The sequence below is a fragment of the Peromyscus maniculatus genome, chromosome 19 (genome assembly GCF_049852395.1).
Source record: "Peromyscus maniculatus bairdii isolate BWxNUB_F1_BW_parent chromosome 19, HU_Pman_BW_mat_3.1, whole genome shotgun sequence".
In the NCBI taxonomy this organism is placed as follows: Eukaryota; Metazoa; Chordata; class Mammalia; order Rodentia; family Cricetidae; genus Peromyscus; species Peromyscus maniculatus.
The window spans coordinates 16,536,098-16,563,345 of NC_134870.1; the positions used below are offsets into that span (position 1 = coordinate 16,536,098).

Below are 27,248 nucleotides of genomic sequence, written 5' to 3' on the forward strand. Positions count from 1 at the left end.
ACCCACTGAGCCATCTCCAGAGCTTCCAATTAAACATTTTAATTTTCATAAAGTGGAAAGAAAGGGGAAAATAATAAAGGAGATTGTATATTATGTCTGAAAGGCTAAAAGAAAAGGTAAATTTGAGATATTCTTGGCAAAGGGTAATTCATTGTTCTTAACCCAGGTGGGCTACAGTTGGTCCTGAGAAAGGAGGGCTCCAGATGATTTCCTGAGGTGTCCAAGTCCTCTGTACGTTTTCTTACCTTTTCTGGTTGTCCTTTTCTTTTCAACATCGACCACAAAGCTTTTTTTGTCTAGGAAAGGGTGAAAGGATATCTGGCTGAATTGGAATTGACAAAACCAGGCAACTCAGACTGGGCAGCCTCGGGAGCAGCCTTTAACCACAAAAGAGATATTGAAGACGATGTAATCAATAGAGTGCTCTGGAGGCAGGAGGAAGATGATGAAACCCATCAAATTTGATCACTGGGCAGGAGTGGTCAGTGTCAGCTTCCTAAAGAGGGGTCACAATGTCAGCCTTCACTCAGGTCTTTCCACACCCCTGCTGATTATGTTTGTGGGGTAACAAAATTTCAGGGTTGGGAGGGAATACTGCAGCTGCCTGGCCTGCACTTCCTTAGGGGACTGGGCATCTTTTGGTTGTGTCCTAAATGTGTACATTTCCTGGACTCTTGGGTTTTAGAACTTCCATTTCAATGTGCTGAGAGTCCTCATCAGTCATTACCCACATCTCTGAAGGTACATTCAATTATTCATTTTGGTCCCACTGCAATTTATTCCCATCCACAGTACATTTTAAGAAATGTGACCACAGGATCTTTACAACATCTCCTCTCAAGAGGTAGAGTCTGTTTTCCCATCTTAGGTCCTTATGGGTCCTAAAAGAGCAGGTAGAGGGACAGACCTGGGAAATGCACAGTCCACTAAGCCACATCTGAGCTCAAATCTTGACAGCTGGCAGATTGGCAAGGAGAGAGAGAAGCTCAGGTGAAGTTAGCCCGAAATGCAGACACACTGCAGTTAGCAAACACGGGGCCCTAAAACAAACTTTTAATGTAATAATTTCTGGGGGTCATTTATTATGTAACCCATGTTAATGATCCCATAACTTATAGACAAGTACAGGAAAGATCATAGCTGAAGGGACAGTGAAATATCTTCTCCGGAGTCTCTTCAAGTAAGAGGCCCAACAAAGGAATTTATAAGAGCTATCTTAAAATTGTGCTGGTGGTGGGTAGGTGTGCTCACGGTTGGTGGGTAGGTGTCTCAGTTAGTCAGGTGCCTTCTGTACATGAAGACAGAAGTTAAGATCTCCAGAGACCACATAAAATACAGGGCATGGTGCACCATGCACTTACATTTGCCCAGCATTTGGTAGACAGACACAGGCAGAGCCCCTGGAGCTCCTTAGACATCCAGCCTTGCTGTGAGACTCTATCTCATAAATAATGGTAGAGAATGATAATGATACCTGGCATAGACTTCTGATCTACAGGATCACACCCAAATGCATGTGTGCATATATCCACACTAGCAAGTATGTGTTCACTGCATACACACAACACACTATATTTATACACTCCAAAAAAGATCATTGAATATCAAAAATCTGTAACATGTAGGCAAAACTCTGTTTTGATATCCATCCAACATATCTTTCTATAAGCAGCCAATAGTGGTAGGCAAAGTATCTTAGAGACAGCTCAGAAGAAAAGGAGCATGTTCTCTGATACTGGCAGGATGTGGTATTCCATGCAGTAGCAGATATACGCTTTCAGCAGAGTGGATGGTTCTGGTTTGAGCTTGGCCACATGTTGGAGACCACTTACTTTCCTTGCAACTGATCTGTGAATTATAATTTGGCTTCCTGACATATTTGTCCACAACTTGGACACATGCTTATCCATAAACACTGACATTTCATCTGCTTAATAGTTCTATTTCTCATTACACATTGATGAGTCAGGATTCCGGGTTTTATAGATTGTTTCTCTGAGCCTGATGAATGAGTTTGGTGTGCTGCGAGCCTGGGGTGCACAAATCTGCACATCTACCAAACCTATGCCTTCATTTCTTGAGTGCAATCCAGGATACTCAACTGCTGGTACTTGACCTCCTTGGTACCCCTTCTCTAAACTGCAACACAGACCAGATACTCATGTCAATGCTCTTTTCATGTAGCTATTTTAATGGTAGCTAATGTTTCTTGAGGGCTCACTACTTGTCAGGCTGAGCTCTAAGTGATTTATATGGATTCCATCACCCAACCGTCATAATGATCCATAGGGACATAACGACCCACAATGATCATGGGAACAAAGCTTCTAAAACATTAAAAATGAAGAAATTGAGATCCAGAGGGATTTTCCCTCTTGCGTAGGCCCATAGAGGTATTGAGAGCATAGATGGGAATCAGCCTTAGGGAATGTGACTTGGAACGCCTGCCTATTTCCATCAAGCCATCATGTTTTTCAACAAGGCGTGGCCCTTTTTGTCTCCTGTTTTCCATTTTCATCACTTCTCTGTTGCTTTAAGGTACCCCGAGAAAAGTAACTTGAGGGAGAAAGATTTAATTCAGCTCATAATTCCTGAGTGATAGATCCCATCATGATGGAAAAATGCAGGGTAGGCATGGGGACATGAAAGGGGCACGGCTTGCTAGTCACATTGCATTTACATACATAGAACAGCAAGTGGACAGGAAATGGGGCTAGACAATAAAGCCTCAAGTCCCACCTCTGGTGACCTACTTCCTCCAGTGAAGCTTCCCCTTCTAAATATTCCACCACCTTCCCTAATAGCATAGCTGAGGACCAAGTGTGCAAACTTGGTCCTCAAGTATAGGGCACATTTCACATTCAAACCATGTCTGTTTCAGCACAGATTCAGAACATCTTCAGTTATCTATCGGTTTCCATCCCAAACATTTGCAGCTATCAAGGGTCCCTGTAACCTGATTGCAACCTGTTGATAAGACTTCTACTCCTCTGTTTCACTGAAATCCAATAATAACCAGTTGCTTTTTTGAAATGTTTTATATTCTAAACATCAGCCTCTGTGGTGATAAAGAATCAAAGATGAGTGAAAGACTGTGTTACCAAAGTGTCAGATGAAACACAAATCTGTAAAATATAACTAGCAAGACCACGAAGGGAGGGAATGATACTGTGAATATTTACAGCAGAAGAAGTCACTTCTGAATAGGTGACAATGGGGAGATAGAATGTAAGGACATCTTGATGAGGACTGTGCTAGACTGAGAGGAAGGATAAAACAATTCATTACAGATAAGAAGAACAATATAAGCAAAGACAAGATCTTAGAAGAGCTGTGGTTATTATGGGAGCAGAAAATGAGTGAGTCTGATAAGAGCAAAGAGTATGACTGCAATGAAGGTGAAGAACATGCAGTGCTGTTGTGTGGCGATAGGTTAGAGGGGTTCATTAGAGTGCTTGGTCTGACCTGAGATGAGAAGGTATACACTACGATTTTAGCAAGCTCCTAACGGACTGACTGCTGGCGTTGAGAACTCTGGTGCTATTCAATCAAGAAGGCAAAGCAACTGGAGTTAGAGAACAGTAACTCTTGGGCTTTGTTGGACATTTAATGGAGAATAGTGGGGTTTTTAAGACACTAACTTGTATTTCCTAAGGTACTTTAGGTAACCACTTTAAATGTCAGGTGTGTTTCATTTGACCACTTTTAAATTCGTTTCAGTGGATGGCAGCCAGGCTCATAATTGTTTGCAGATATATCTAGCATATATATCTTTTAAATATTTTTGAAATCCACCAAGTTATTAAAGACTCTGAAACATTCTGTTCTGTATCATGTATATACCCTCCATGCATGAGCATACACACATGCACACACACATGAATGCATACATATATGTATATTCACCATGCATATGAAAGTTCTTGCAGAGGTGAGAAGAGGATGCCAGATCCCTAGAACTTGAGTTAAAGACTGTTTGAGCCACCAAACAAATGCTCAGAACTGAACATAATTCTCTAAAGCAATACTCAGTTCTCTTAGACACTGACCCTCCTCGCCAGTCTCTCTTGGAATACTATCAATATAGCATAGTTTGATGTTCCCTTCCTTGGAAGCTTTGAGAACCTTCCATCTATTTGATGTCCTCACTAAGTAAAAATCACTGTGTGCCTTCTCTCCCCATTAGAGGATATTGTGTAGACAGAGCTCAGATCTAGCAATTGGACAGCTGACCTCCATCCCTCAGGGTTGACTGATGAAATGACCCCAAGTGAATTATGGGGTTTTCTTAGCATTTTCCCATGAGTTGAATGGGGCTCATGGCTTCTGACTTGTCTCCTAAGGCCATCAAAAGGAATATGTTGAACTAGTTTATACACTGATGTTTTTGTGTGAATACTGTCAAGACTGTAACAGCACTGCCATCATATCATTTCTTTGTACCATTGACTTTGGACACATGTGACCTGAAATAGAATGTCTTTACAACTTCCTCTAATCTTAACAGATGTGATAATGGAAGAGCATGTTTAAAAGAATATGAAAACACAGTCTAGTCACAATCTGTCCTCAAAGTATCTGTTTATTTAGGGGATTGGGAGACACTACCCTTGATCTGCCACTTTAGCCTATTGATTATTTTGAGTTAATGCCAATGAGAAGAAGAAGAAATAAGAGGAAGTGTTCTTAGGCCCTTTCTGCCTAAAGGCAGTACATATGTTTGCCTTTGCAAAGATGCCTTTCTCCCATGTGAGCAATAGGAACACAATTCTCATTGCTGAGGATAAATCAAGTCTTCACAACAAGCTGAGATAAACAATCTTTATCCACAATATATCCACCTTCAACCAACTCATCAGCCCATGGGGTTAACTGACTCTGCAAGTTTTCGTTTCTTTTCTGTAAAGCCCCTAAGCAGGTAAAATATTTTCAGTAAAGATGAATTTTCTCTTCATCAGGTTGGTTGACTTGCATAGACTCCAGAAAGACAGGATAAGAGCTTTTGTCCTTGAACTTGTACAAAGGTCCTTAAATGAGAACTCAGGTAACAAGGTGCTGGTGTGGATTCAGATGTGTATGTATCATCTGGGACTAGTCCTGCCCCTTCTGTCTGCTGCTACTTCATGCTCTTTGGAAGACAGATTTTAGATTAGGGTGAGATTATTCTGCAGTTTGTTCTGATAATCCTTTCTCTGCACACATGCATCATTCTATGCTTGTATTAAAGAAGGGATACGTGAAGGAAGAATAATGATGGTTTAAATTCCTACTCCATTCTTTACAACAAAGAGTTCAGATTTGGCATGAGAGAATGGCAGAAGAAAACTGGAGGAGGGTGTTGTAGAATATAACTATGTGAAGGTGCATTCATTAGTTTCTGCTGCCTTTGTTAAATGATGTAAAGATGTGTTGCATTTGCTTCACCTTACCTGCCTAAGGCACCTGCTTAGTCTAATAAAAGCTGAATGGCTAAAATAGCTAGGCAGTAGAGGGATAGGCAGGGCTGGCAGGCAGAGAAAAATAAATAGGAGGAGGAATCTAGGCTGAAGAAGAAAGAAGGAGAGAGGAGAGAAAGAGGGAGATGCCAGGCAGCCCCCAGCCAGCAGATACAGAGTAGGACATACAGAAATAAAGGTAAAAAGCCCTGAGGCAAAAGGTAGATAAAAAGAAACAGGTTAATTTAAGTTAAAAAGAGCTATCCAGAAATGAGACTGAGCTATGCTGAACATTCATAACTAATAATACGTCTTCCTGTCATGATTTGGGAGGTGGTTGATGGCCCCAAAATAAAAAGCCTGATATGGGCGGGGGGAGCTTTATTGCTAAGTTGTTTTTGGGAGACTAGTAAATTGCTTGCTAGATTCATAGTATGGTTTGTCCACCCTGGTTTTACTGTCTACCTTACTATCTGCTACTGTCCTAAAATTCCCTCTTGACATCTCCAGAAATTAGGGGGTATTGTGCCTTACTACCATGAAATCCAAGCCCTAGGTGAAGCATCTCAAATGTAAAGATCCTACATTGTCTTCCAGGTTTTTAAATATATTTTTCAAGAGGCCAATGGTTAAATCAGGCCGAGGAAAATGGGGAGGTGGTATAGCATACAGAACAGAGAGTGGATCTGTAGATAAGAGCATTGGGGAGGGGGGTGGAACTGGTTAGAAGAACTGTGGCTAGCTCAGTGTGAGAGACAAATCTATTCCGTATAATGTCTTTACTTGGACTGAGATGTTTGTGGAGACAGTTGGCCAACTCCTGGAATCCCAGTATGTCGAAAGGAAACTCGTTACCTTCAGCAAATAAAATATTAAGAAGGCTTAAGGAAGCCAGTAGGAAGTGGCTTGAAGACACGGTGATGAAAAATTAATTTTAATGCATAGGAGACTAAGTAATTCACTTATTCACAACTTCTATCAATTTTAATATTTCAGTACTTAATGTGAATGGAGTGCCTCTCCAATAATATTTTTAAAAGTTGTTTCTTCCTTTTTGGCGTATATGCTTCTATTCCATTTTATTTTTCCTATTGGCCATTTCTCCAAGTATCTTGATAGGACAGTTTCTGTGGATCTCAGGTTACCTAAAGGAAGAATCTATCCTCTTAGAGCCTGATCAGCTTTAAAGTTACATTATTATTAAGTAAGAAATGAAGGCATAGAGGAAACCCTGAATCAACTTTGCAACAAGCTGGTTTTTGAAGAGGTCCCTGAACTCCAAGAGCATCTCCAGTCTTGCAGACAGACCATTGTGTGGAGAGGGAAATGGAGCCATTTAGTCATTAGTTCTTCGTCTATCAGCCCAAGTGGGGAAGCTGTCTGCCTTTTTCCACAATTTAGACACTTATCTTACAAATTCACCAAGCTTGGTGATTTCTGAACAATGCCAGCTGTTAGGGAGCCATTTCCCTGGCATTTTCCCCATAATTTGATTTGAAAGGAAAAGATTAAACTCAGTCCGACCCAGAACTGTCAGCCCAATGCCTTCAAAGAGTTTGGAGAGAGAGAGAGAGAGAGAGAGAGAGAGAGAGAGAGAGAGAGAGAGAGAGAGAGAGAGAGAGAGAGAGAGAGAGAAGAGAGAGAGAGAGAGAGAGAGAGAGAGAGAGAGAGAAGAGAGAGAGAGAGAGAAGAGAGAGAGAGAGAGAGAGAGAGAGAGAGAGAGAGAGAGAGAGAGAGAGAGAGAGAGAGAGAGAGAGAGAGAGAGAGAGAGAGAGAGAAAGACTGAGATTCTTGGATTCTCTCAGATGAAGAAAGCACCATTACCTGCAATACCTTAGCAGGACAGAGAGACATTCCACATTCCACATTCCACATTCCACATTCCACATTCCACAGGGTGTGCAAAGGATCCATCACAAAGAAGTCTCCTTCCAAAGGACTGTTTAAGTGAAAGTGAAGACTAACCTCATAATCATCTGCTATGATCAAATATTGAATAACGTTAGGAATAACACAGGGTCTGGGGAGATGGCTCATCCTTACTATGCAAGTGTAAAGACCTAAGTTCAGATCCAGAGGTTGTAAGTAGAAACCAGAGGCAGTTGTAAATGTCTGTAATCCCAGTTCCTCTACAGTAAGATGAGAGGTGAAGACAGGAATTGTGGGACAGCTAGCCAGGTGCATACAGCAGGGAATGAGAGACCCTCTCAATCAAGTTGGAAGGTGAGTATTGACACCTAGGTTTGTGCTCTAACCTCCACATGCATGACCTGGCATGTGTATGCTGTGCTCACTATCCTAAGCATGAATGCACTGAGATACAAACACATGCATAAATGCACATGCATAGACATCATAGACTTACAAATATACAAAATATTTATAAGAAGAGAAAAATTAGGCTCTTCTTTATTGGTGATTAGTTGCTATGTTTATTTTCCTGCTTTATTGATTGATAGGTAGATTGCTATATAGCTCAGGAAGTTCTGAACTCTCCATCCTCCTGTCTCAGCCACCAGATTGCTAGAGTTTGCTGTTCTGCATCACCTCACTAGTTTATGCTAGCACTTTAAAAATAGTTATAATAACTGAGGCTTCTTAAGTATACCTCTTTCAACATTACAATAAATTATTATGTTTATTTGTATAAATATCAGAGTATTTGGATTGTATTAAATGCTAATTTTACCTGATCCATCAGAAGACTTATTTGGGATAATGTTTTAATTGCTGGTTTGTTCAAATCATTGATTTCTGCAGATTTTAACATGTCCAAAAGGAAATGTTAATCTAAAATATGGATCACTGGGTCATTACTTACATTTAAATCCTGGAACACTGGTCACCGCATAGTGTATGTCCCTGCAAAAGACACGCAGAGATGTGTTATAAAACCAGATGCAACAGTTTAGATTTGGGATTCTGTTACTGGAGTTTTTAACATGAAACTTGTATTCCAGAAGTCCAAACAGACTAGTCTTGGTCATTCTTCTCAGCAGGAAACTTTAAAAAAACAAACAAACAAAAACAACTAATGATTTTTAAAAAATGCTAAAAGAAGTTTATTAGATGTGGCTGCATCAAAAAGAAATATAAATAGAAGGATCTAAATATATCTTTGGAGCACTGTCATGAGTTCTAGGGTGACTAGGGATGAATGGGTGCAGGGGTGAGGGAAATGTGATCAAGCTGTCCTGGTCAAATGTGGTCTGCTTGATTTCTTTCTCAGTTGCTTTCACAAGATGATCTGAGGAAGTTCTGTTAGTGCCATCACTTGAAGGCATCGATCTGGTTACTATACTGACATCTCTTCTTCTCTTGGTCCTGGCATCGTGGATGATTGCCCTTATTTGGCATATGGCACTTGTACTCTGAGATTCTGCTATGTTTGCAATCCAAGTTGACTCAAGAGGAAAGATTAAAGACAAGTCATCTCTGTGCCTTCAGCAAGAGCATAAGAGGCAGACAAGGGGAGAAGACAGAGATAAAATACTTTGACTCTGCTTTCCATTACCTTTTGGACCCAAGTGAGAAATCAGTAGTTTCAGCAAAGCCAACTCTAAACACCTACCTCAATATTATTGTTCACTCTTTCAGAATACAAACACTGATAGCCTGCCTGAGCAGAGCTTCATAACCCCTTTCCTTAGGTTACCTTGGGTTTTCAAAGAATACTCATGGGAGAACAAATTTGCCTCTGCTAAGTCAACTTAATTTGGGAACAATTTCCAAATGTGTCTAATTTACTTTGATAAATAAGTCAGCACAATATCCAGAAGCATATTAAGTATTCAGAATGCATTTTTTCCATTTAGGGAAAAACATAATCCTTCTCTTTAGGCAGGTAAAAACCTATACATAGATATTAACTTTTCCAGTTAACATGTCTCTCTCTGCTTACACGCGCGCACGCGCACACACACACACACACACACACACACACACACACACACACACACACATTGTAATGAATGTATTAATGATATTATACTCCTCTCAGCTTCAACACTTTTTGTTTTTGGCACTTCATGTCTTTTGTGTTTTGACAATTATGCCTTAAAATCCCTCCATCCTTTCATTCACTGCTGTGCCTAGGATATACATAAGACAATATTGTCCTCATTAAAAAATTAATAATTTATTATTTTTGAAATTATTTATCAGGCGTTTTTTATTTTACATTCTTTAGTATGAGAGTTTTGTCATTTTCTGTTCTTTTAAATTAAGGTGATATCTTGAACTAACACCATGAAACTCATATGCTACAAGCAACTTGGATGGTATGGAATGGGATTCTGTTTCAAATTCATCTGCAGTTGAAATTTACTTACTCTAAATATTCAACTCCAAGCTGTATCAGTGGCAGTCCTAGGACTTGGGAGGGAAAGGCAGGAGAATATGGAGTTGAAAGTCATTTTGGACATGCTTCAAGCCCAGCATAAGAAGATACTGTCTAAAATTGAAAAAAAGAAGAATCATGGATTTCCAGGTCCTTGTACTAAAATGCCCCCCAATGATAAGAATGAATGAGTCCACAGTAAGGAACAGAAATAGCACATTTGAAACCCTTGGGTCCTTGACCTTGTAGATGAATGGTGACAGTAAGAAAGGAAAACTCCTCCGGAACTAAACAAATGAGCACACATCTCTCTCAGAGTTGATTTGAAAGAGGAAGATGCAAAAAGGGAACTTGAGCAGTGGTGTGTGTGTGTGTGTGTGTTTTAGTTCCACAGGAAGGTATTCAGTAACATGTAAAGATTAAAATTTTCTTCCTGGAGCCCCAGAGATTTAACGACAGGCTATTCAAATTAGGATCACACAGTGTAAATGCTGTATAGGAAATACATATGTACACAATGTCACTCTTACACATAAACAATAGTAATGATAAGATGTATTCATGACATAACTAATTTTCTTTTAGGTTCAGTTAATTGCTTTGTTCTTGCAAGGACACAAAATGGCTGCCAGAGAATCACAAACTTTAATAGTATAGTAGGAATGAAGGAAGACTAAATAACAAAATATGTTTTTAATGTATCAAAGAATCAAGCATTTCTAAATATGTATCTATTAAAATATTTATTAGTGTAGGTTAAAAACCTCTCAGGCCAAAGACCCCTGGTATTTGTACTAGTTAGCTAGTGAATTTGGATTAAGATTTTGTGTATGTTTTATTTCCAAATACACACAAGATTGTCTTTGCTCAGTAGGAACTAGCAGTCTAGGCAAATAAGACCCACTAGAAATAATTGAAATATATCCTTGGAAACATAGTTACCTCTGTTTTCTAGCATTCATGTCTCTATCTTTTTATCTTTACTTTGGTCTATTGTTCTACTGCTGCTTGACCCTTCCTGCCTGTCTTGTGGGAAGTCTAATCATTCTTACACTAAATGCTTACACTCAACATTCCTTCAGAGGGCCACCCTCACGCCCCTGATCTGTGAGTGTCTTCAGCAATTTCTCTTGGTAGTAAGCACCTTTTACTGTATTATTTCTTCTTTTGACTAACGTAATGTTCTGTCCATGCTTTCCTCCTCTAGGATGCTATAAGCATCCTCCTCATCTTTTGCCCTCAATAGCTTGTCCTTGTATTTCAGCCTTTGTCATTTCTATCACTCTCAATGGCTATATCTGCTCTTACCCCCTGGGGTTGAATCTCACTTAACTTTGACACATGTCTTCATTATCTCCTTGAGAGGAGCTCCTGGGAACTGGAAAAGACTGTGGAAGTAGCTCATAGTTTCTCAGGAGCAGTAACAATTGTGATGTAAATTTCATAGAAGGGGTAGTTGTTATATCTTGAATGAGCACAGCAGCTATGAGGATTGTTTACACTTACTGACCAGAAGGAAAGCAGTATTGCAACAGGCCTGAAAGCAGTCCAGTTAGTTGATTCTCTGTCATTGGATAGGGGACATTCTTGATTCCCAAAACCCAGAGATTAAGAGTGGGAAATATTTTTATTCTATGCAAATTAGAGTTTAAATCTAAGGAGACCCATTCCAATAGCAAAGCCATAGGACTTATCTAGAAAAACCTGAATTTTAGAATATGCCACACAAGGGCAGTACAATGTTGAATGTGGCACAGGGAAGCTCTCGTGGAGATCTCAGAAGGTGTCTTAGTTAGGGTTTCTATTGCTGAGAAGAGACAGCATGACCATCATGGCAGTTCTCACTAAGGAAAACATTTAACTGGGCTGGCTTACGTCATGGTAGGTTGCATGCAGGCAGTCATGGTCCTGGAGAAAGAACTGAGAGTTCTACATCTTGATCCTCAGGCAGCAGGAAGTGAACTGAGACACTACCTCCAACAATGTCACACCTACTCTAACAAGGCCACCCCTCCTAATAGTTTGAGCCTGTGGAAGCCAGTTACATTCAAACTATCACAGAAGGTCACAAGAAGTCTGCAACTAAATAGCTACTGAGACTCTTGACCTTGAGAGACTTTGGGGTATGAGTCCCTGTAAGCAGATCAATGTTCTACTGCAGGGGAAGCTCACATCTTAATTAATCAGATAACTTGAAAGATGGTTATGAATGCTTTGGCTTTCTAAGAGAAGATTCTGAGTCTAATTTAAATTTAATTCAATTTTATATTCTAACATACATATCATTTAAATTTTGTTCTGTTGATATTATTGGGAAATTTTCAAGTACTCTTGGCTATTTGTGTCATAAATAATTGCACAATATAGTGACATGGGGCTTTTGATAGCAGTTTTCTGGTTTTTTGGGGTTGTGTGTAATTAACAATATAATATATACATTACTATATACATATATATGTTTTATGTGTACATATGAGTATGCATGCATTTTACTATCTATCTCAGTTTATAAAAATAGATATCTACTCAATACCAAGTAATTTTCCATCATCCATGCTTCAATGTTATAATTTTTAGTAACATGCTTTCCTATCCAATTAAATTTATTACCAACTCAACCGGCTATGGAAGGAGAAGAGTACCCAATCTCATCATATAGAAGGGGAAACCATGGAGAAGCTGCTACCTCCATGTTTTCCTGCCAACAGGCAAACCCGAGTGCATATTTTCTTCTCAGCCTTTGGGAAGTTGAAGTTAGAGAGAAGCACAGCCTTCTCCAATATGAAAATGATGTTGATGACAAATTTAATCAGCACACCAAGCAATCTCATGACATTTAGCTGTGGCAGAGCATTTCTGGGGCCCTGGAATTAATGTGTGCTGGACTACCCCACAAAACAATCTCTTGAGCATGGACTGACCTTGAGATATGGATGAAGGATTGTTTGAGTATCTCAAGTTTCCAACTGCCTTGGCATCGGGCATCAAGAACTAGAAACCTCCAGAGACATAAATCACTGAGAACATTGGTTGTTGTTTTGCCTGTACTCACACTGAGATGGGAATTGGATACCTGGAGTCCACAGTAGAGCAAGAACACAGGAACATAGGAACACATGAACACACACACACACACACACACACACACACACACACACACACACACAGAGAGAGAGAGAGACAGAGACAGAGACAGAGACAAAGACAGAGAGACACACAGAGAGAAAACGTGACTAGTAAGAGCCATGCCAAGAGTAAATACTAGCTGCTGAAAAGGAGGGTTCCAAAAGCCAACTGGAAAAGTACCAGTACTCTGCATCAGCAAATGTGATACTAAATCAGGAAGTGGAAGTATAAGATTCAAAAAGTAAAAAGGAAGCTATCTGTCTCAGAATTCCATTAGAGCCCAACCACTGGGCAACAGTGTGCAAATGTGCCCCATCTCCACTCAGTCACAGTGCATGCCTGAAACCTGGCACAAGGAAAGTTCAATGTGAAATTTCTCAAATTCTAGTAGAAACTTTTGAGAAGCCTTTTCAGAAACATAAGTGCCTATGTCCAAATCCTGATGTGCTGGTTAAGAGCATGAATTAGCAAATGTTCTGCAGTATGGGACAATAGAAAACATTTTTGTGACTGTGGGCCATGTGATATCTGTCACGACTTCTTGTTCCTGTTTTATTGGCTCCCGGGCAGTTATCTACAATATGTAAATAAATGAACATGGCCTTTGTCCCAGTGGCAAATGTTTATCAGACAGCTGTGTTCAGATTGGCTTGAGGACAAGGCTTGCTGCCCTCTGGTTTAGATCATTAGCATCATCCTTTTCCCTGACATGGCAACCTAATCCATCCTGACAATTAGATAGACACATCCTTTGAAGTAGAACCTGCATGTTTCTTTCAGTCACCTACGGTCCCACAGATATTGTTGTGATTACTCTACAATAACTTTGAATTCAACAGTTGTTGAAAATAGGTGCAAAAGTCATGGTGGGAAGTGACTCAGAAAGGATCCTCATTTGCCAGGGATCTTGCTAACATGCCTGCTGTCCTGTTAGCTTCACCCGGTCACCTTCACCCGGTCAATTCCATACATAACAAAAATGTGTTTCTTCATACTATATTCAAACGGACAAATACTTGTTCCTTTCTTTATGGGTTAGAGGCACAGATTTCCTAGCAACCTTTAAATCCTCCAGAGAAAGCAAGCAGCCCTCTTTGCAAGCACAAATGAGCTAAGGAAAGACACAGGCAGATAATTCTATGTCAATATCTATCAATAGCATCTCATAACAATTGTTTGTAAAGTCCTTTGCAGTGAGACTCAAGGTTACCGGACTGTGAGGTGGAAGGAACAACATACTTCATATACTTCATATTTACTTGATACAGGGGTTTCCCTACCCTCTCAATTTCTTTTTCATGGAATGATATCTTTCATAGGACCTGATACTTGGGAACATCTAATTGGGTAAACCAATTGCAGATAAAACATTTTAAAGTTATTTGCATTTTTCTCCATTATGATATTTGCTTTTTATTGAGGGTTTTACACCCTTTCCTCATAATAATTGGCTAATTGAAAATGTCATCAGGAGATGATCTTGCCCATTTTGAAAGACTTGGGAACAGAATTTGATGACTGATAAAACACCAAAAGAGCTGGGCTTCGGTCCTATCTCACGTTTCTGACTTAGTTATAAAATATGTTCCCTTTACGGATCTCAGCTTTCTCATTCTATGAAATTATGGTTTGGAATCACATGATTACTACTTTGCAATCCAAGATAAGCTAATTTACCCTAAAGTATTAATAACTGACAGTGGTTTAATTTGTCAGTTACTCAAATACAGTAGAAATTCGAAAGCCCTTACACCCCAAAGGTTCCTCAATATTTTTACTTAGGTAACACTGATCATGCAGAAAGCTGCCAGAATGTCCTTTGTAATTCTTATCAACCCTCCATTTGATCCTGATAGCGGACAATCACTGCCTGAGGAAGTTCAGGCTGAGTGTCCTGGGTGGAGGGGAGGATTGTGATTTTGCGGAGATATATAACTGTAAAGCAGAGGACAGGACGAGGAAGAGAGAAGAAAATGGAAGAACGAGATGGGTAAGAACTGGAGAGGAACGAGCTGAGATGGGGAAGAACTAGATTGAAGAGCTAAAAGAGAGGACTAGAGGAACGAGATGGAAGATGAGGAAGAGACAGATGGGGAAGAACAAGATGAGAAAGAGCTAGATGAGAGAGAAGGAGACGGGAGAGAAGCTGATGGGGGAAAGAACTAGATAGATGAGAACCTAGAAGGGACAGAACTAGATGAAGGAATTAAGATAGAACCTAGAGGGGACAGTAGATAAATATAGAGAGAAATCAGGCAAGAAAGGAGTTAGACATGAGAACAGAACTGAAGCTGAGTATAAAGGATGTTATGCCAGAGGAATTAAAGCGAATGGACCAAAGGGGAAAAAAAAAATTATGTCCTAGAGATTGCAGATCCAACTGAAGTTTGACAAAAATACCAACCAGGAAGATCTTTTGATAATGTATAGATAATGCTTGCTATGGGGGACTTTTGAGCAAAGAGAAAGTCTTTACATGCTGAGATAAGAAAGAAAGGTGTTGTTGGAGAGCGTCTCTCCAGGTTCCACCAAGCCCTGCAGTCCCACAATCCATGTATAAAACAATCACTCAGATGCTTATTTTACTTATAAACTGTATGGCTGTGGCAGGCTTCTTGCTAACTGTTCTTATATCTTAAATTAACCCATTTTTATAAATCTATACCTTGCCACATCGCTTGTGGCTTACTGGCGTCTTTACATGCTGCTTGTCCTGGCGGTGGCTGCAGTGTCTCTCCCTCCTTCTTCCTGTTTCCCCAATTCTCCTCTCTCCTTGTCCCGCCTATACTTCCTGTCTGGTCACTGGCCATCAGTGTTTTATTTATATAGAACGATATCCACAGCAGAAAGGTGCTGCTTTGGAGTGCGAACAGGTGGGCATTGCCGATTAGAAAATACAAATTCAGTATTAGAGGACTTTCTCCAACCCCTTTGTTCCACAAGCCACGACTCCCATCTCTCTCTCAGTTTTTTTTTTTTCTTTTTCTTATTTAGACAATCACTTACTTATAAAGCCTGGTACTGACAGAACATTGTGCACACTTTTATCTTTAGTTTCTCATCTCTGTAATGAGCACTCCATCATGCTTTTGTTCTTTCCCTTGTACAATCTGAGACTACAAATATGTGTACCTCATGAGGCAATGATCAAATGAGTCTGGTCTCTCTTAGGTAAGATGTCTTTATTCTGAATATATGGTAATTCTGTATACTCCTACTTTCACTTGGTTCTTACTGGCTATAGAAGTTTTCTGGTAGTTTGTAGGGTCTTTATGTATAGAATCATATCTGCAAATAGTAATAGTTCGACTTCATTTTTTTGCCATTTAGTGTGATGTTCTCTGTGGACTTATAGTATACTGCCATTTTATTCTGAGATATATCCTCCGAGTTCCTTAGATTCTCCAGGGTGTTTGGTGCCAACACTGTTCTAACTACTGTCCTACAGTATTTGTTTTTTACCTCCCCCCTCAGTGTTTATTGCTTCTCTCACTCCCACCCTCCCTCATGGTCTCCCTCTTTCTCTCTGTCTCTCTTGAGAAAGGGTCTCACAGAGCCCAGGCTAACTTCAAAGTCAATATGTAGCCAGAGATGAGCTTGAACTTCTGATTCTCCTGCCAGTGCAGGTGTGGGGCACCAAGTATAGTTTATGCCATATTGGGGACTGAACCCAGGGCTTCATGCATGCTAGACGACACTCTATCACTCTATCAGCTCTTGTGCAACTCTTCTATGTATTATATTGGCCAGTTCCTATCTTCTGGGTTTCTACTATGTTCCCAAAATGAGTTTGAGGTCTTCCTTGTAATGACCCTGAAAAGTAAACATTTAGAAGCTCATTTTGCAAATGAAATCGTTGAAGCCTCAAGAGGCTGGGGATTTGTTCAGGGTCACCACACAAATCAAGCTAGGGTGAAGCCTGCATTTACTTCTGGGTTGTCTAGATCTTAAGCTTGGACTTGTAAGAATTCTGGGTGCCTGATAGAAACTCACAGAGTTAAACTGAGTGTTACACAAAGAAGACAGAAGGAAGGAGGGGAAGTCAAGGGCAATTCATGTGTTGTGTTGGTTGGTAGCAAGGCTATTTTTCTTTCTGGAAGAAAGAGATGAAAGTTCTGATATTCAAATGCTCACCCACCAGGCACCCTTCAGAATTCCCATCCATCAGCTGGCAAATGGACACATTTTAACGAGCACAATCACAACCAAGCAAGTTCTGGCAACAAAATATGCCTCCACTAATGATATTCAATTGTTCTAAGAAGACAAAATGGTCTGAAGTGTAATGAGATGCCAAACACACAGGCACACAAAACAGGCTGCTCATATTTAAGTCCTTATGTTTCTTGAAGTGAAAACTCATTTTAAGAAGATTATGGTGCATATATTATAAAATGGGATGATATTCCACATTCATGCCCCACTGGGGCCTTGACTGTATTAAAAAAAATGAAAACAAAACCAACAACAACATTTTGTTCCCACACAAGTACTTTGCTAATAGGACATGTGATGTGGTAGTCATTTGTTTGGGTTATTTTTATTGCAGGCTTTCTGGATGCATTCAGTCTTTTGATACACAGTATGTTTGGGGAATTTTTCAGTCAGGCTTTTGGAGGGTGTGAATACTCTGGAAACAAGGGGCAGACAGCCAGGGCCATGGAATCAAGCCCCAGTTGATTAGAAGGGATTGGAGACAGGAAAAGAAGGAAATTTGCATTCTGATGATGTGTTTTCTCCACCTTCTTGCTAGAACAAAGGGATGTCTGCTGAGGCAGGGGACTGATTTTTTTATTCTTTATCAAATTCTATTTAGCATGTTTATCAGTGGCAAAGATCCATGATTTTAAACATTTCATTATAAGCAAAAGTCTTTGTTCTGATGAAATTGCTCTGAGAAATGTAAGCAAAACATACAGAGAAGGAAATGCAGTTGACGTGAGCAGAGTTATTTTCAAAATAACTCTGGTTCCTTTTCTTCTCTCCCCTCCTTTTCTTAGCAGAAGTTTCTGGTTACTTTCAAAGCTGCAAGGACCTGTATAAATACTGTTGATTCAGGCACTCAGATGTCCAGGAGAGACAGGATGAGTCAGGAAAGATTTGAGCAGCAGTCGAGGAAAACATCCTTCTTGATTAAAAAAGACAGTGGCAGTGAATTGAAAAGCAAGTAATAACTTCCTACATGCAAGATCAGGCTGCTAAGAGGAGAAGGGGGAGGGGCAAGAGTGCAGGGCAAAGGCCTTGTGGCCAGAGCTGGGTCTATGAAGTGGTGCATCACAGCTGAGTACAGGACCATTGAAACCTCTCAGGTTGCTACAGAAGACAGAGGGAAAGCAGAGAAACGCCTCTTTTCCTTACCCCCACCTCTGACCTCACCATATCTCCTTTCTCATTAATCCTCCCAGGAAGCTGGATGGAAAGACCCATAACAGCCCTGGCCTAAATGAACAGACTTGAGGAGACCCCTGTGAAACTCAGAGGCAGAAGTCAATAACTGGTCAAGGCTGCTTGTTCACAGTCACATATCTTGAACAAAACCATGGAAGTCTCATGCTTCAGCATAATGAAATCCACTTCCCTGCAAAATTCTTTGGGTAAGATCTCTCTTTACCTCAGCTATGTGAATATTCTATAATTAAAACAAGATATTAGCTATTTTTTCTTATCCCTGTGATGAAATACCTGGCAAAAGAAAAAGTAACTTACGTGGGAGTTTGCTTTGGCTCATGGATTGAGAGTAGAGACAGGAATGTAGAGTAGTAGGGAGGTGAAGCCGCTTGGTTACACCGTGTCTGCGATCAGAGATGGAAGCTGTGCTCAGCTTACCCTTTTTTGTTTCCAGTTCAAGACTCTACTCCAAGGGAGGGGGTCACCAACATTCCAAATGGGTCTTGCATACTCAGTTCTTTGAATGACCCTCAAGATACATCTAGAGGTATGTCTCTTAGGTGATTCCAAATTAAATGAGGTTGATGTTGAATATTCCCCACCATTAAAAAACGAGATTAAAGTAAAACTGTTGCATTAAAATAAAACAGACACATTCTATGTAACATAATAGGTAGAAGGAAGAAAGTGTGTGTGTGTGTGTGTGTGTGTGTGTGTGTGTGTGTGTGTGTGTAACAAAAAAGGGATAGGCGTAGCTGTTGACTTTGTATCTTACGTCAAGGGCACTGGTGGTGTTCTAAACTTCCTTCTCCTGCTCCCTGCTCCAGATTTTCTTTGCTTTCACCTCCAATCTTCACTTGTGGAAGCATTTTACTTTTTAGGGTGACTCAGATCTTTCTTCTGAAGGGCATCCTCAGTGCTCAGCACCACACCTATATTGGATTGCTATGGCCTTCTATGACATTTTTATTTGATTTTGAGCTTCTTGGAGGTACTAAGGGATTCCCCTGGGTTGCAGACACAATATTTCCTGACTTCATCATGTACCGACCTTGTTTCACTTTCATAGTCTAATTGGACAGTCAGTAACCTCTTCTACATCTCTTGAATTAATGACATGAGAAGCCCCATATGACCAGGTAGTGAGTTCACCTTCCAGCTCCAAGGAACTCTTCCAATGCTCATTATTAATAGCATTCTGGGTACCAAGAAACTTAAAGCACTATAGAGCAAGTTTATGGGACAGAAGCACAACCCTATGGATGGTGTTTATTACCTTAGGTGTGGAGCAGGGAGCAGTCATTTCATTTTTGCTTCTTTATTTCCAAACTTGTGAATTTCATTTTTGACAGAAAGGTACCATATTGATCCTTTACTCAAGTCACATATTGCTTTCTGAAAGCAAATTTTCATTGGTCATTTCATTATTTACATTATCCAAGTACATCTAGGAGAGGTATATTTGACACAATCAAAAGAATGTTAGGGAATTAGTTCATCACCTCCACACTGTCACATTAAAACAAGTCACTCTATTGGAACATTTGTCATTTCTAATTTGTGGTGTGAAGGCTTTTCTTAATCTGTGGGTGGTGGGATTTGCATAAAATTTTTAAACCAGAAAAGAAAAGCCTTACTGTATATATATATATATATATATATATATATATATATATATATATATTACACATATATATATCATTAAAGGTATATCACTGATTCAAATACTATAGGAAAGTGACTGGGATGATTCCCTTGAAAACAAATGTTCCATAAGGTCCAGTGAGGGGCTTAGGTGCTTGGCACTGATTGAATCAGTTACTCAGTGATGTAAGAGGGTCTTCTTGATTTATAGAGAATTTTCTTTCTTTCTTCTGTGTGTGCCTAGGTTGGGTCCATTGCAAGAAGTGTAGGTAGGAGGGCAAAAAGGCTGGATTGCATTCACAGGAAGGGTCAGGCTGTCTACTCAACCTTTGGGAACACCTAAATATCCCATGGTAATCAATAACACAATAAATCTGTCCCATTTTGTTATGACTCTCTAAGTGTGAGCAAGGTAATTTTCTTTGTGAACTCTTAATAATTAATCTGTAAATCATCTTTACTCCATTTTTATTGGGATCCCAAACCAAATATTTGTGAAAAGTTTTGGAATGGGTATAGATTCATATCTCTAGTCGTATCCATGCAAGTTGGACCTGCAAGGAAGATAGAAAGAATTCTCTTCACTGCCTTCTGTTATATAGAACTCTTTACTTACTAAAGTCTTTTTTTATTGCAGGCCTATCTCTGGGGTTCTTCTGAGGACCAGAAGAAGCAGTGCAAAGGAGGTGAAAACTAACCAAGTATCAGGGTATCTGAGCATCTGCTTTTGCAGTCCCCTTGAAAATGTAAAGTATCTTTGGTATGTGACATTTTCTTATTGATGGAATGATATTGCATAGCCCCAAATTATTGTTTAATACATGGAAAAGCACCCATTTCAGGATAGAATTTAGTATCTGTAATGAGATATTAATCAGGTAATACTAACTAATACTAATACCAATCAGTAGTAAGTAAATACTCTCCATTAGAACCCATTTATTAATTATAATTTATTAATTATTAATTCGTCTGAAGGACATTCCCAGAAGACTGCATTCTCTTCTTTCATGGGCCTGAGATGCTACACCTTGGTGTGTCTACTGACTTGACCCAGTATTCCTGTTTGGCAGTTATTTCTTCTTTTATATATATATATATATATATATATATATATATATATATATATATATATATGGTTTTTCAAGACGGTTTCTCTGTGTACTTTTGGTGCCTATCCTGAATCTTGCTCTGTAGACCAGGCTGGCCTTGAACTCACAGAGATCAACCTGGCTCTGCCTCCCAAGTGCTGGGATTAAAGGAGTGCACCACTATCACCTGGCTCAATTAAATATTTATATACAATTTATTTCAATGATGTTTTCCCCCGCTGTCAACTCCTCCTAGATTCAGATCCTCCCCACTTCCCTACTCATTTATGGTGATATTTTGTTTGTGATCTAACAAATAAAGCTTGCCTGAAGACAGAGTGTGGAGCTAAACCACTAGTTAGCCATAGAGGCCAGACAGTGGTGGCACACATCTTTAATACCAGCACTTGGGAGGCAGAGGCTGATAGATCTCTGTGAGTTCAAGGCTACCCTGGGCTACACAAGATTGATCCTGTCTAAAAGAGAAACAGAGCCAGGCCGTGGTGGCACACACCTTTATCCCAGAACTTGGGATCTCATGCCTCTAATCTCAGCATTAGGGAGGTAGAAACAGGAAGTAATATAGCTGGGCAGAAAAAGGAGTATAAGGTGGGAGGAGACAAGAGCTCAACTCTCTTTCAGGCTGAGGATTCAGTAGAGGTAAGAAGTCTTTCTAGTGACTGGCTACTCTGCTTCTCTGAAATTTCAGCTTTTACCCTTGATATCTGACTCCAGGTTTTTATTATTAAGACCAATTAGAATTCATTCTATACTCATTCAACTGCAATATCTCCCTCTTTCCCCATCCCCTCTTGTAGCAGAAATTTTAACAGGTCTTATTAATAAAATCAAACCTGGGGCCAGTTATTGGGGTGAATACCGGAAGATCAGAGAGAGAGAACAAGCCACAGCTACCTCACCTCGCCATTTCCTCAGCTGATCCTGTTCCCGCAGACTGGAAGCTTCTCAGTCCTCATCCAGAATGAATCTCAGCTGAACTGTGTGCTCAAAACCTAAAAGCTTAACCAGCCAAATACTTAACCAGCCAAATGCTTCTAGTTTCTGGTCTTCACGCCTTATATATCTTTCCTTTCTACCATCACTTCCAGGGATTAAAGGCGTGAGTCACTATGCCTGGCTGTTTCCAATGTGGCCTTGAATTTATAGAGATCCAGAGGGATTACTGCCTCTGGAATGCTAGGATTAAAAGTGTGAGTGCCACCATTTTCTAGCCTTTTTATCTAGTGGCTGTTCTATCTCTGACACCAGATAAGTTTATTAGGGTGCACAATATTTTGGGGAACACAATATCACCACACCTTCTTTCTGCCTTCTGTTCCCTCCTTGGACTCTAACTAGATTCTTAAGTCTACATGGCAAGACAGTATCCACCATAATCTGAATCAGCTTCAAAGGCCCTCACAATGATAACCTGTCATCTAGGCAACTGAGGACAATGTCCTCACATATGTCTTGCCTTCAGAATCCAATAGAGGAAAACTATGTGCAACTATTTCTTACTCTGATTTTGAATAGGTATAATATTCTCACTTCCTATAAATATCATCAAGGTAACATGTACCTGTATTTTTATGGGATCTTCACCTAATCTTGTTACCTTTAACGCTTATAAGTCTCCAGATGTGCATTCAACCTCACATTAGCAAGACCAGTCCATTCAGTACCAGTTCCATGGTATGAGGCTTCCAATATTGTTAAGTTTCCTGCAGGCTAGAGGTCAGAACCCTGAGACAGATTAGTTGGAAACAGAGATGTGATATCTCCTAAGGTAAAGTCTACTCCAGTTGAGATTTTGTTTTATCAGAGAAAGAATTTGTATACCAAAAAGATGTGTAATTGATACATCTTGTTCCATATTAGGAACAAAAGTTGTATTCTGAGCTATAGCCTGACTTATTTTGTATTAATCTAACATAATTCCCCACGATCTAGTAATGTCTGGACAATGAAAAGAGCAGTTAAATAACAACAAGGTAGAACTCAATCTTTCTGCAAATATCAACTTTCTTGGTACAAATCTTGTTATCAGTCAATATCAAAGACTACTGCAGAGATATGTGTACTTCCAAGGAGGCTGCCAGAACCAGAGAGAAATCATGTGAAAAAATGTTCCTTCTTTCATGGTTCTTTTGATCTTTATGGCCCGAGGGTCGGAAACCTAAGGGAAGTTCATCATCAGGGAGCTAGAAATCTGTGGGCCCTTCCTCAGCTGCAGCAGCTCTCACCATCCTTTAACCACACCCAACGGTGCTGCACAGTGCTTCCCAATAATAGGTTTGGAAAGGGAGTAGTCAAAGCTAATTCCTTTTGGGGAAAGTAAGTAGAAAACTGATTTGCTGAGGAAACTGAAACATTTTATCTCTAATTACCAAATCTGAGCTTTCCAGAGAAAAAGGAAGCACTAACCCAAGGAGGAAAGACTCTAGGTCAGTAACTAGCGGTTGGAACAGACCCAATCAGAAAAGTGCATGGCTTAGACAAAGAGGACCATGAAAACAGTGACAGGTTCCCCTGAAGCTCTACTATGCAAGTCTTGGGAAATTTCTTTCCTCCAATAAGGAGGTAAGAGCCGTTCAAAAGTAAATTTGTATTAAACTATCAATAAATAGTTTTTTTTAAAGTTTAGTATCCTTAACCATCAGAGGAATACAAATCAAAAGTGTATTTAACTCCATTTCACCTTTTATAAAAACATAAAATAAGAAAACAACTGCAACGTATGCTGTTGAGGATGTGTAGAAAGAGGAACACATGCACAGGAGTGAATAATGATTCTGCTACTATGGAAATGGCGAAAACTAAAGATAGATCTACTAGATGGCCAAGCCATGCTGTTTCTGATCATACAATAAAAATATTCTTAGTCTGAGCTGGAGATATGGATGAGCAGGTAAGAGCACTGGCTAATCTTCCACAGAACCTGGGTTCTAGTCCCAGCACCAACATGGAGTCCAACAATAATCTATAATTCCAGTTTCAGGGGATATGGCACCTTCTGGTTTCCACAGGCTCTAGGCATCCAAGAAGTCCATATAATACATGTCAGTAAGTTTCTCATATACATAAAATTAAAAGACTCTATATCAACTTACTCAGAGATATTTTCACATCCATGTTCACTTCTCTGTTATTTTCAGTAGTTGAGATACAACCTGTCTTAATGTCCATCATCAGATGAATGGATAAAGAAAATATGGCACATACAAAATGGAATTTTATTCAGTTGTAAAGAAAAATAAAATCTTTATATTTCTGGGCAAGTGTATGGAACCAAAACAAACTATTGTTTTAAGCAATGACTCATAAAGGAAAATATGAATTTCTTTTAAACAGTTCCTAGATTGTATTTTTATATATGTGTATATGTGTATAGTTATGGAATTGGAAAGGAGGCTGCAGAGATAAATGTGAGAGCTTCGGTTAAAGAAGATAATAGAATGTGTGTCAATACAATGTAAGAGAACTCTAGTGAGGAAAGAAAGGAGCAGTGGAAGGGTGTTAGGGAAGAGAAGTACAGTGAGGAGTAAATATCAACAAATATCAAGCATTATGAAAATTGTAAAAAGAACCCAACTTTTCCTTTTCATTTAAAAATAGAACAAATAGATGTCAATAACATTTCATCACAGGAGATGGTTAAGATGAAAACCATATCAATAAGGCAAGACTCAAGAAAGAGGCTAGCATAGTGTGGGATTTTAAGGATGGGTATTACTGCATTAAAAAGATAGAATGTTTCAGGTTGTCACCCACCCAACAGCAATTTTCAGCATGTCCTGACTTAACACAGAATTCACTTATGCAAAAAAAAGTATTTGTAAAGCAGATATTCTACATCACAGATGCTAGTTAGAGTTGCCATTGCTTGAGTTTCACTCTTTCTGGACAATGTTTGCAGCTGTAGTTCAGCAACAGTTCCAAGGACAGTGAGAAGCCTACAAACCACCCAAAGTCTACGCATCACTTTGTGAAAGCGAGAGGGTAGTGGACGGAGAAAGGGCAAATCTCCTTTGTGTGAACACAGACTTTGCCCTTTCCACTCTCTCCTCTTCGGAGTTCCTCTTTTACCTGCTCCTGTTCTAGAACTCTCCTTAATTAATCCATTGGTGCAGGTGTTCATCAGCACTTCTTTCTGCATTTGTTGAATTTGAAATCATGTTCTTTAAACTTTCCCCTTTGAAGGACATTTTCATACAGCATAGAGTTTTAAGTTGCCAGGTGTTTCTTCTGGTGCTTCAAGGACATTGTCGTGTTACAGCTTCTGTATAGTTCACATCAGTGCTCCTTTCACTGGTTTTTCCCTCAGAGTCAGTGCCATCTTTATTCTGTTTGTGTTTTTGGTCTTTGGTTTTTAGATATTTTGCTATGACATATCCAGGTCTTTGTAATTTTCCTCTGTAAAGGTCTGGAGAGCTTCTAATTATGGTTTCCACTTGTTTTTTGAAAACTCTTAGCAATCTTCTCTCTCTCTCTCTCTCTCTCTCTCTCTCTCTCTCTCTCTCTCTCTCTCTCTCTCTCTCTCTCTCCTCCCCTTATCTCCCTTTGTCCCCCTCTGTGTGTGTTTGTTGTCTCTTTTCCTTAGTTCTTTCATTGTTCTCTCTCTCTCTCTCTCTCTCTCTCTCTCTCTCTCTCTCTCTCTCTCTCTCATATTTGCCTTGGTTATTTTGCAGTAAGCATCTTTCCATTTTTAGATAATGTGTCCATTCCAAATTATCCATTTTTTTCTCAGATTTTTTTTTTTTTGGTTTTGTAGTGAAATGCTTCAATTTGTCATCTGTCTTTCTGAGCTTATCAATCAGTCAGTTGTCTTGATACACTTGACTGACAACTATTGTATCTGTGATAACTGTGGGTCTATCTCCATGACCTGCTTCCTGTTCATCGACATCCATAGATTGCACAGTTACTTTTTGATGGCATGATTACCTTTGCAAGATGAAAATTGTGAAAGGTTTCGGGTTGAGCAATTTTCTTCCCAGAGAATGAGCTTCGTGCATGAGCAGACAGTAAAAGATTACACATTACTACAATTTGGTTATCAGTTGATCCTGCTCAAATCTGTGTTTTAAAAATTTACAGGTCTGGTTCTATCCTTAGCTTCTTTCTCACACATAGTTGTAGCTCCTGAGTACACGCATAGATGTGATACTGAGATCTGGGGGTCATAGTTAGGAACCTGTTGTCAGGAAAACTGGGAATTCTAGTTTTGCTTCACAGAGCAACAGGTCTGCTAGAAGCTCTATTGAACTTCGTAGGACTCTTCTGGTCATCCATTCCTAAGTACAGAATGCCAGCCTCACTCTATCTACCATGTTTTTCAAGGACCCAGTTGCTTTCATAGCTCATGTCTAGTTTTAGTCTTTCAGTCTCTGTGTTGTGGCTTCATCCTGGGGACTTCTGTGTCTGCTGTAGATACACTGCAGTTTAATTCACATTCTCACACACAGATAATCAAGATTTGGCAGGGTCTTGAGCTCTCCTCCTAGCTGAGATCCTGGCCTCTAATGTCTGGTATGCCTCAGAAGCTGTCAGTATATCCAATAAACATTATTTGTTTGCATTTTATCCAGTTTTTCCTGTTGCTTTTAGGAAACAAAATGTTCTAATACGTGCCTATCATAGTCAGCTGTAGGAAAGAGTATAGCTCCTTTGAGCACATGTGTGGGGATTGTGTTGACTTTGGAATAAGCCTATTGGTGACCAGCTATGCTGGTGTGATGAAGAAAGACAAAGGATGCTTGAAGTATATTCATTGTTTTCCTATCTCCTATTATGTGAAGAAATACAATTCTTGATAAGTTGGGCCTCTGATCTCTAGTCATATGAATAAGTAAAGTCATGTGTGTATGGGAATTTTAGATGATTTTTATCTTTATTGATGTTTTATGGTCATAGTTTTAAAATTTGCACATATTCATTTAGTATGCCAATGAGATGAGGACTTTCAGAAAACCTCATATGCTTTGCTAATCCAGAGTTGGTAATTATATTGTTTGTAACTTGCAAATTCTTTGAGTTACCAACCTGTTCTGCTGATAATTGTAAAGAATGTGTTGAACTAGAGCATGCTGAAATGTTTTCATGTTTTCTTAGTCTCCGTTTAATAATTTTTCTTTTGCAAAATTACATGTTCATTTTTCAAGGATATGGGATGCTAGGTTCTTGTGAGTGCCCTTGTTTTCTTTGGTTTTGTCTGAACTTCAT

The 27,248-nt window shown here is 39.5% G+C and overlaps 1 protein-coding gene across 3 annotated transcripts in view; it reads left to right on the top strand.

Moving 5' to 3' along the window:
* The first annotated feature begins 7,320 nt into the window (after positions 1–7,320).
* LOC143269476 (uncharacterized) overlaps positions 7,321–27,248 on the top strand; it is a 75,692-nt gene continuing 55,764 nt past the window's right edge. For 2 of the 3 annotated variants that reach the window (XM_076554695.1, XM_076554696.1), the window contains exons 1-3: positions 7,321–7,658; positions 18,306–18,494; positions 20,570–20,692. The gene's annotated coding sequence lies outside the window, so the exon portion shown is untranslated. The remainder of the gene's footprint in view (positions 7,659–18,305; positions 18,495–20,569; positions 20,693–27,248) is intronic. The other variant, XR_013045897.1, reaches the window with a different exon arrangement.